The sequence below is a fragment of the Triticum aestivum genome, chromosome 1B (assembly GCF_018294505.1).
Source record: "Triticum aestivum cultivar Chinese Spring chromosome 1B, IWGSC CS RefSeq v2.1, whole genome shotgun sequence".
In the NCBI taxonomy this organism is placed as follows: domain Eukaryota; kingdom Viridiplantae; phylum Streptophyta; class Magnoliopsida; order Poales; family Poaceae; genus Triticum; species Triticum aestivum.
In genome coordinates this window covers 528,183,197-528,194,661 of record NC_057795.1, presented here as the reverse complement: position 1 = coordinate 528,194,661, position 11,465 = coordinate 528,183,197, and the positions used below count along the sequence as shown (strand labels likewise).

At 41.7% G+C, this 11,465-nt stretch overlaps 1 long non-coding RNA gene across 1 annotated transcript; it reads left to right on the top strand.

Moving 5' to 3' along the window:
- The first annotated feature begins 1,457 nt into the window (after nucleotides 1–1,457).
- On the top strand, nucleotides 1,458–5,668 carry LOC123136513 (uncharacterized). The gene is made up of 3 exons (XR_006467044.1): nucleotides 1,458–2,089; nucleotides 5,149–5,238; nucleotides 5,337–5,668. It is a non-coding gene; the product is annotated as an uncharacterized lncRNA (long non-coding RNA).
- Nucleotides 5,669–11,465: the final 5,797 nt, after the last annotated feature.

Here is an 11,465-nt window from a genome sequence, read left to right as displayed (position 1 = left end):
CCTTTGTGTCCATGACATGTGGGCCCAACAGGTGGCTGGCCCACATGTCAGTCACCCAAGGGCAGCGAAGCAGCGTCCACCCCGACACGACCCTGGTCTGCCTGGTGCACCTACATTTGAGAATGCAAACGAAACGAATCTTCTTTCATTTGCAAACGAATCTGTATGTATTACCATGCCCGTGTTTTCCTTGCAATAATTAGTCACACGAAACGAGATACTCCATCCGTTCACTTTTGTAAGTCGTTTCAGACAACTTAAAATGAACTGTTTTGCACATTGTCTGAAATGTCTTCAAGGTCTTATAAAAGTGAATAGAGGGAGTACTATAAATTAAATAATGAGGAGTTATTTAAAAAAAATCGAAACGGTACCCACTCTAACGTGGATTAGAGTGTGTCACATAATTAGTTATTTGAATTAGAGTGTGTGTCACATTGTTAGTTATTTGAATTAGAGTGTGTGTCACGTAGCGATTTCCAATTCTAACGTGGATTTTGCATTTCACTGTATCCATGCTACTTTTTTAATACAAATTCATATGTATATGATGAACACCATGGTAGTGAGAAAACTTTTGGATGGATTCAAACATATGACCTACAAAATAGCACAACAAATTGAGTCAATGTCAACTTTTCGAAACTTAGTATGGCACGAATTCGAAATAATTACCCGTATGCCTGGTCCTCGGTTCAAATCTTACAATGTACATTGAATTGAAACATCGATATTAAGTCTTGTACTATGTACATTCAAATGTTGTTTTTAGCCCCCCCCGGCGCACAAACGCTACATACTTCCTGTATCGGTCAATCTTCCTCTCCTAACCACCTTAGCAAGCTATTGATTTCCAACACACGTTCATTCTTTCTCTCCATGTTTCGATCTCTAAGTCTCTCAACTACACAACCCCTGTTTCCACTCCTGTTACCAAATGTATTTACCTCACATACCCGCCATTGCACCCCATGCCGAGCTCTCTCTCTCTCTCCCCCCTCTCCCTCTCACCCTCTCGCGCTAAATACATGCATTGCCTATCTAGCCCCCCAACCTCTCGTGCGCACGCACACACGTTGTATATCTAGGTCACTCCCTCGAGACTGTCTCACTCTTTCTTACGCATGGCGGGCCACACTCGCTCAATCTCACTCTCTTTAACTGAGTCTCGTTTAAGGTCGTTTTCTTTCACACACAAATGATATATCTCCCTGTTCGGGCCTCGATCGACACACTCTATACTCTCTCACGCAGATTGTCTATCTAGGTCAGTCCATCCAAGCCGCCGCCACTCTTTCGATCTCATGGTGGGCCACGCTCACTCAATCTCTCTCTCTCTCTATATATATATATAGAGAGAGAGGACAGGGCTATTCTGTTACTAATAACAGAATAATATTCTGTTACCTTCAGTCCCTATATAGATGTGATGCAGCTAGCCGATGACCAAAATCCCCGCAAAAAAGCCCACCCTGCCTCCTGACCTCCAGTATCTCGCAGATCCGATCCACCCACCCACAACTCCCATTGCCGCCGGTGTCCCGCTTCCAGACATCGTCGCCGGCCTCCTCCTTCCACGCGCCGCCGCCGGCCTCCGGCTTCCACGCGTCGTCACCGGCCTCCTCCTTCCACGCGCCACCGCCAGCCTCCCCCTTCCACGCGCCGCCGTCGCCTCCCTCTTCCACCCGCCATCGCAGGCTCCTCGCCTTCCACCCGCCCTCGTGGCATACTTGCTTCCACCAGCCGCCATCGGAGCCACCCCAGCACCTCCACCGCCGCCACGCGCGACGCGCCTCCTCCCAAGGACGCGGTCGCCCCCCACGCCTCCTGCCGGCGACGCCCCAACTCCTCCCGGCAATGCGCCTCGCCGCCTCAAAGTGCAGGCCGTTCACCTCCGCCACCCCAGACCGTTCACCTCTGCCACCACTGGCCGTTCAACGCGGCCTCGACAACCCGGCGCATCAACACCCTCTGTCAACTCCAATGCGACTTTGTTTGTCTCAACTTCAAAACATGTTCAGTTCAGAACTTGACATGGAGGGTATACTGATGATACCTAGCAGAATGAAGCTCTGAGCTATATCCTCAGGTTTGTCTAATACGATTTGTATCTTCATTCAAATCCAACATTGTGATTCTTAGCCAAAATTAAGTAGCTGAATTTCAGTGCACAATTGTATAATGTCTGATCAAGCAGATTTAGGTCTTGCCATGAGCTGGTAATTGTCTCTCCTGGGACATTTTAATTCTGAATTAGAATATTGAAATAATAAAATGCATGTTATACTAAATTTAATCTTTCCAACTAACACTCCACTGCACATACAATTTTATTGACGGTGGTTCTTCTGTTTCTTCCACATTTTACGTCAGTGAGTGGTGATAGTTTAGTGCCAAAAATGTTGGTTCTCTTGTTTTTGGCACATTCTGTAGTATATGTCTTTTTTTGCTGGTGAGCCAGTGTAGCTACTGAACTTTTTTCTCCTGTTTCTTGCACATTCAGTTACATAGTGCCTTTGTAGGGCCATCAAAAATCGCCTAGCTCCATGGCCATCTCATGGCAAAGCGAAACGGTGCAGTGCGTTTTTGCTAGCTCTCTTTGTTTTCTTTTTCGTTCCTAGCTACCACGGCATCGCTTGGTTTTACTGCTTTTAGAAAGAGTTCAACTAAAATATTCTGAGTAGTTCAAATACAAGAGTCCAGAAAAGTACATAATTTTGACAAAGGGGGAACATAGTTTTGACAAAGTGGGAAGAGAGTAGTTCAGGTACTAGAGCACTGCACCAAAAAATAGTGTTTTATTAGGATGATAGGGGAAGAGAGTAGTCCGGGATAGCAAGTTCATTGCACAAAAAATGCTGGGAAGTTCATATGAAGTACGAACAACTAGGTTGAAAGGTTTGCCCAAAAAATACCTTGGCCAATTCACATGGCAGACACCCTACATAAATGTTTTTTCCTTTGTCCACTCCTCTTCCCCATGAGCTCTAGCGCTGGGGTAAGTACTGCAGTTTGGAAATCATCTTCTATTCTCCCAGAAAATAAGTTTGTATTCTAAAGGTTGAAGTGAATGGGCTAGGAAGCTTTATAAGAAATTGTTTTGTTTCTGTGTCTACATTGCATAGTAGAAGGTGCATCATGGTAAAAGCTAGGTTTGGTGTGTAGCCTAGAGTACATGAGAGCCTCATGTTCTCTGAACATATTTAGTGCAAGTTTTGCTTCTGAAAACTGACATTCTTCATCATGTACTGATCAGTTTAACCTCTGGATGTGTTTAAAAAACTAATGTTTGGCATGTACTGAAAATGCCTTGAAAACGAAGAGTAAATAGCATCAGTGAGTTCTAGTACCTAAATTGTAGAAGTTCATTGACAAAAAAAATCAGCAGAAGTATCATGTTAGTTCATGTTTAGATGTCGGGCAAGCTAAAAAATTAGAGCTCAAGAAATAAAAAAACCTGAACCACCGGGAAGGTTGCTGGAAACAAATCCTCTGTTAGTTCACTAGTCCGTTCATGATAAGATATTCTATGGGACATTTGCAAACAGTAGGGATTTTGTTTTTGGGTGTTTTCCGTTGATCTGTGCTCAAGAAACATGAGAGTCCTATTGATTATTAGTGAGAGTACAAGCTCATACTCCCTCCGTCCGGAAATACTTGTTAGAGAAATGAATGTATCTAGATGTATTTTAATTCTAGATACATCCGTTTTCATCCATTTATGCGACAAGTAATTTCGGACGGAGGGAGTAGTTTGCAAGCCTTTTGTTATTCTTAAGTGATCAGAGAGAGTAGCATAGAGAAACGTTGTTGTGTTCTGGATGACAAAGAACACATGTGACAGTAAGTCCAGGTATTTCTACATGAGGAGTACAAAATTACTTTTACTGAGAGTTCACTTGAATCCTTGATAGCTACTGGCCATAGGAACTTAACCCACAAAAATGTGCAAAAAAGAACCATTTTGTACTACCATTAGTATGATGTGTAATGTTTTATTTTTTGCTACCCTAGCATTGAAGTAGCACAACATTTTCAAGAGCTGCACTCTCATTATTTATTTCTTGTACTGTTAATTTTATTTTCAGAACCGAACTTGTACAGGGTACATGAGTTCCAATAGTAGCTTCCGTTGCAAAAAAATTACATAATCAAGCATTCTTGCTGTGTTGCCTTTCTTTCCAGATATATAGATTGCCAGTTTTGAATCCGATTCTCAAATAGACAATCGTAATTCTATTGCCAGTTCTGTAATAAAGAAATGTATGCGTAACAGTACCATAACAGCACCAAAACGAATCCTCATCCTTGGTAACTTACTGGATTTGATCTTCCAGGGCAGTATTATGTGATCCTTGGTTTACTTACAGGTAGGCCATCAGTTCAAACCTAACACAAAAACTCCTTGCTTGGCATTTGAGCTCTTGTTTTCTCAAGACTAGTAGTAGTAAATGTTATTTCACTATGTATTCTTTCCTCAATCCATAGAGAAATGTGCGAATAGTTCGATGTGTGTTGGAGAGATAGTTTTGTTTTATATATCATAAGAAGAAAATATCTCTTGTGCACTTATTTTATTCCGTGCCCCGCTGCCGCCTCCCATCCCGCGCACCGCCCGCGTCCCGCCGCCGCCCGACCACCCCGCGCCCCGCCGCTGCCCGAGCCTCCTGCCAGCTATGCGCCCCGCACTTCAGCGCATAGGCCGTTCAACTCCGACACCCCAGGCCATTCACGTCCGCCACGAGTGCCGGTTCAATGCCGCCCCGACAACCCAGCGCACGTGGAGAACTACAAAAGAGGTTCAGTTTCTGAACTTTTGAACGCCAAGAGGTTCAGTTCGAAACTTGGTATGGTGGGTGTACTACTGATAATCTCAAACTTGTTCCTCTTAACTTCAGTAAAAGAATTTCCAGGAATAGATAAATGTGTGTATGCAAAGTGTTGTGTGATGGGATGTGGCCCGTGGCTGGGTTAATTAGCTAGAGATCTCAATTAGCTATGCCGGGGCAGATCCTTTGTGTCTGTACAGTTTAGGCCAAGAAGAGAAGCAAACGTGCTGCTCATCATTTGCCATCATCCATCTCTACTCAAATTATGTTCATCTTTTTCAGTTCATCTTTGAAATTTCGGTCCATTTTCGGTTGGCAGGATGCGTAAAAAAAGTCGAAGGCAGCAACTCAGAAATAGATGAATGTTGGAAGGAAGATGTATAAGGCTGAGAGGAAATGGCATCTTGAGGTCCGTTATCCTTCAAGTTATAGACATATATGCTCAGTTATTGTTGTGTAACATAGAGTTACCCTAGATGTAAATGCTCCTTCTCTTGTGTATTTCAGTTCAACAATTGGTGGTTCTTCAGGTCACTTTAGCGTGCATTTTCAGCACATCTTCCAGGCGAGGAGGACGACAGTGACGACTCCTTCAGATTTTTTTCTGTGTTGCTACATCGCCGGTGCAAATTGTGGAAATCTTCCCATGTGGATCAGTACAACTTATGTACGGCCTTGAGTTCACAAATCTTATATTCATCTTTGTAGTACTTTTCGTAACACTAAGTAAAGCAAGAGTAGCCCTTTTTTTTGTGAGCAACAATTCAAACGAATCTGTTGTATCAGTTCTTATGATAGATAGAAGATAAAACAAGAAAGAGAAGCCCTTTTTTGTATAAGTTCTGTTGAATCTGTTGTATCAGCAAGAGTAGCCCTTTTTTTGTATAAGTTCACTAGCCAAAAGGTTAGAGAAGTCTACCTTATAATTTGCAATCTTAAAGATAATGATCAGTTTGAATTAAAAAATTGGTTTTTGCATTAAAAACAATGATCAGATCAAATTAAAAACAATGATCAGTTCGAATTAAAAAATTCTGAATTAAAAACAATGATCAATTTGAATTAAAAAATAAATGATCAGTTCGAACAAGAAACAATTCTCAGCTTGAATTTAAAACAAGAAAGAGAAAACCATTTCTAATAAATAGAAATGCAGAAGTGTGAAGTGCAAATAATGACATGTCCAATGTTTCAACAACGATTGAAGGCAAAAATCCAGGAAATTCAAAAAACCCACTCATATGTTAAAAGTTCAAGTTGCAAAACGAGAGAAGTACAAGACACCAATGCAAAAGAAGAGTTAAAAAATAAACACACAAAACATATTTTTGAAAAAATATCATTCAGTTCAACGATATAAACCATACAAGTTCAAGGACGATGATAACATAAAATTTCTTATTACAGTTTATAATTCTTTAAAAATCCGAGTTGATTCTAAATGTGTTTTCCTCACCAGTTCTAAAAATCCTAGAGCATCCGCCCAACTTTGTAGCAGGATATACTATGTTGCTTCTTCGATATATGTATGGTTTTGTACCGACTGCTCTCTCCAACCTATTTTGGTTGATGTTCACGAATTGACAAAAAATGTATGGGAAATGTTCTACTATTACTAGCATATAAGTACAGAAAAAAAGTTCAACATGATGTCCCAGATAAGTTTGAAAAAAAGCTGAAACAAAAAAACCATCCAAATTCAAAAAATGGTAAAAGTTCAAGTGGTAAAATGAGAGAAGTCCAGAATATCGTCGCAAAACAATGTTGACTTCAAAAGAAAATTGGAAATTTATACCAAAAATACAGAGTAAGTCTATTATGTGAAAACACGCTCAGTACAAAACCATACATACATCCGTTCAAGTACTCTTTTCCCCAAACATATATTCATCCGTTCTATAAAAGAAAAAATGGTTGAATTAAAAATATTGATCAGTACAAGTAAAAAATGGTGGTCTGTTCGGAATAAAAGAAATGACAGAAGTTCAACTTGTAAAAGTTCAAGCAAAAAGCATGCAATTCAAAAGAGAAAAGTACAAGTCGTAAAATAAGAGAAGTCAAAAACATTGTTGTAAAAAAAAGTTTAGTTCAAAAAAAGAATAAGAAAACATTTTCTTTTAGAAAAAAATATCATTCAGTTTGATGATATAAACCATGTAAGTACAGGGGCGATGATACAATAAACCGTTGAAAACTCCCGAGCAAAAATATTATCCAAAATACGCAAAGTCTAATTAGTGAAAACACACTTAGTACAAACCAATACACACATGAGTTCACGTACTCTTTTTTCAAAACCTCTCAAAATTACTTTCCAAAAAATGCATCAGTACAAACGCACATGTAGATCAGTACAAGTACTCTGTTTTTTTTGACAGAAAACAACACGACGAGTCTCACCGTAATCCAAATTACTCTTCAACGGTTGCGAGCTTGAGAAAACGTTCAACATGACTAAGTTTTGCATTTTTGATAGCTATCCAACGGTATATTATTTGCCATATTTCGACAAACTTTAAAAAAAATCGCGTTCAAAATCAAATTTGACCGTATTCGAATTCATTTTTAAACCGTAGGTAATTAGAAAAACTTTTCTATACGCAAAAGTTGCGCATTTTCCATAGCTTTCCAACGCCGTATCATTTGTGTCAATCCGACAAACCGTTTGCAAAAAATCGCGAAAATACATTTCACCCAGAATTTCACCATTTTTCAAATTACTTTAAAATCATATAGAATTAGAAAAAATAATACATATATGGAAGATGCGGATTTTCACCAGCTTTCGACGCCATCTTATTTGCTCAATTCCAACAAACCATTTGAAAATTGAGTCTAAAATATGATTCACGTTTTCGGTTTTGAAAAAAAACGTTTTTTTTCAAAACTGCTCTTAAACCATAATGATTTTGCAAAAACGTTCAATATACTTGAAATATGGTTGTCAAGAGCTTTCCAAAGATATATTACACGCCCCGTTCCGACAAAAAAATTATAAAAAGTTTTTGAACTAAAGCAGACAATCTATTAAACACAAGTGAAAGCATCAGTTCAACCGCTTCGAAAACATCAGTACAACCACCTGAAACCGTCAGTTCAAAAAGGGTAATAGAATAATATTCTCTTACGCGTAACAGAATAGCCCATATATATATATATATATATATATATATATATATATATATATATATATATATATATATATATATATATATATATATATATATATATCCGTATGTATCGATTGACCTCGCTCTTTCTCGGACAAAAACGATATATCACCATGTTTGAGCCCAATTCGACCTATTCACATTGTATACTCTCTCACACACATCGTCTATCTAGGTCACTCTCTCCAACCCGTCTCACTCTTTCGATCGCACGACCCCTATGTGATCGGTTGACCTTGCTTCCTCCCACGCACAAAATATATCTATACGTCTGTGACTGGATCATCTTTCAAGCTCTATCTTACAGCCCTCACCCTTACCAAAAGCTCAATCGGACAATATCTCTCCGAAGCATATATATTTGTTCAATAAATGTCGGATCACACTCACTTTGTCTCTCTATCTATATGTCTCTCGATTGACCTCGCTTTCTCACACCGTATCTTCCACGCGTTGAAGCTACTACCTCTCCATCCCTCGCAAAGCCGGAGCTATTTACATTGCGAGGGGCACTCCAACCTTGGATTAATTTGTGTAGGCATTTATTTCGTTCGGTTTAAATTATATTTTCGTAGCATTCGGCCCACAACTACTCCAAACACCGTTGCAAACCACGCAACTCCCCTAGTTGATTTCCCTCTGGCTCGGTCATCGCTCTCTCGCACGTCCTTTCCCCCCTTCAACGTCGCACCATGGTATTATTGAAAAAACTATGTTGTTCTCTTTAATTATTATAAATAAGCTACAAAACTACACACCGATAGTCCACTTGGAATGGAACAAATTTCGACCCACAAATTAAAGTGCTACAAACTACACACCGAGGGGCCCACATGTCACAAAACAAATTTGGACCCATATACAAATTAAAAAATAAAGGACGAGGATCGAACATGCGACCGGGCCTTCAAGCCGCACGTCAATAGGCAACATACGTAGAATAACAATGTTTGTTGTACCCCCTTTGTTCACATAATGTTTTATATTACCACAGCCTAATTAATGGATAACATGTAATATTATTTTTAGTACTAATCGCCTTCACTTACTGGTGGGTTCCATGTGTGCTCTCTCTCTCCTCCCCTTCCGCGTTTAGACGCACGGGCAAACAGGAAGAACTCGCGGGCGATGTTGCCGTTGACCATATCTGGATGCATTCACAAGTCACGGCACCAGTTTCACGTACTAGCAGCACTAGTCAGTGTGTACATGCAATGGATGTTAATTTGGAAGTATATTAAGTGCATGCGGATATTAACTACTAGGATATTATTTGCATGTTGTCATGTGATTAGCACTATTTTTGGCATGAAATTAACTGCACGCTAAATGTGTTGAGCGCTCGACATTGAAGCAGTCTAGGTCGTTGGATGACAAGGAATACATGTGGCTTGATGACGTTTTATATTTAATTTGATACGGCTCTGGCAGAACATTCAATCAATCAAACCATACATTTCGTTCAGTCTGACTTCGACTTTAAATTATACGACGATCGATATAAAATAAACGGAAATGATAAACGTTCGGATTTTAAGCATGGCAATCCGAACTTTTTTCATGGCAAATTTAGATTATGTGGCGGCGGCGGCAACGTCTCGCGGTGGGAAGTGGCTCCTCTACCGTGCTCTATGTGTCATCGGGCCACTGACCGACAGCGACGGCGGCCTCTTGCGCCGTTGTTGGCGTACTCCTGGACGTTGGCCTAGCTTCAAGGAAGGCCAAAATGTTCTGGACTTCGGAGCGAGTCAACTGGCGGGAGGAGGCGACTGGCGTTGGTGCAAGGAAGCGGTCGACGGCGGCCATCCATGCCGCTGAGGGGGGCACTGGCACCCGCGCGGGGACATGCACTGTCAACAGCGCGGCGGAGACATTCATGTGCACGGGCACCGGCACGGGCGCGCACGTCAGTGCACGCGCATGCGCATGCGCTGGCAGGTGCACGGGCACCGTCGTGCGCGTCAGTGCACGCGCAGGAGCATGCGCTGGCAGGTGCACGGGCACGTGAAAGTCGGCGGGGACCTCGTGGAACCCCGTGGCATCAAGCTCGGCGACAATGTGCGGCTCCCAACCCATCAATGCCATGGGGATGGGCGCTGGCACAGTTGGGGTGACGGGAGCCGGAACGGGAGCGGGGACAGGCGCGACGTCTTTCCGCAAGGCCAGTTCAAGCTCGTCCCAAAGCACCTTTTGTTCTTGAGACTCCGGCTGGGTGTCTTCCTCATGAAACTGGAACACTAAGGGCAAACCATCGTGATGCGGCATGGCGTACGTTTAGGTCAGGCTAGTTGGAGGTAGATGACAGGAGAATCGGAGAGGAATAGAGAGGATTGTAACGATACCGGGTAGTGCGGGGTTGATTTTAAACTGCGGCGCCGGCGACATTAAAAGTGGGAGCAGTTGGGACAACGGTGGGCGGCGGAGCCTGGTCAAAGGGCTCGCCTCCCGGTGAGTCTGCACAGCGGTGTGCTCGCACGCCTCCCTGACAGCCGGCGCAGCGGTCTGCTCGCACACGTCCCGTCGACTCACACGCTTGCTGGGACGGCACCTGTCGATGAGAAGAGAGGACTCGTGGCGGCACGTAAACGCCCACAGTTTCAACAGTGAAAGTGTTCGCCTTAACGTGACAGGTCTTTGTTCCAAAATACCTTGGCTCTTCATTTGTGCAACTTGTCATAAGCAGCTTGTCTCGAATTGAAAAAAAAACTTACGAAGTAATATTTGTGCCATATCACGTGACCATGCTCAGTTTCAAGAATTTATGCTCACTTTTGGATTTTCTGAAATTTAAGATCCAGGATTCGAAACAATATCATAACCTGCATCATGCAATAAATTTTCAAGCCGTACATCTGTCCTGTTGTATTTCTTAAGAATTGATTTGGTGAAACATTTTGCTTAGTTAAACCTCCTTTCCGGTTTATAGGGCTCAATTCAAAAATCTCACCAACCAAGGTAGATGGTGAGTGGTGGAACAATTGTTGTAGTTTGCAAAACCACTCAATTAATGCGCTTGTTTTCCTCAAAAATTGTGTTTATGAATGCATTAATTGCAATGCATGCATGCATAAAGTACATGCATTGGTCAATTTTCTCTTAATTCTTGCATGTAATGATTTATTGCACCTTGAAATCTGAACATGTGATGGGGAACAACCAAATTGAGACTTATAAAATGGGAAAACTAAAATTTTGAGATAAGCCCTATAAACCGGAAAGGAGGGAGTAAAAGGATAATACCTGTGTACTAGTGCATTACCTGATATATTAACTCAAGTACTAGGCACAAACAAACGGGCTCAATTCTATGCTCATCCTGGTGTAGTAGTAGTACTACTAGGCAATGCAGTTGATGGGTGACCTTGACAAGCGGCGACCGAGGGAATTGAACCGTGCTCGACACGGTAGGTAACGTTGTCTAGTTACTAAAGCATCCCTCCGTTGTTCATCGGTAGTCATTATGGAC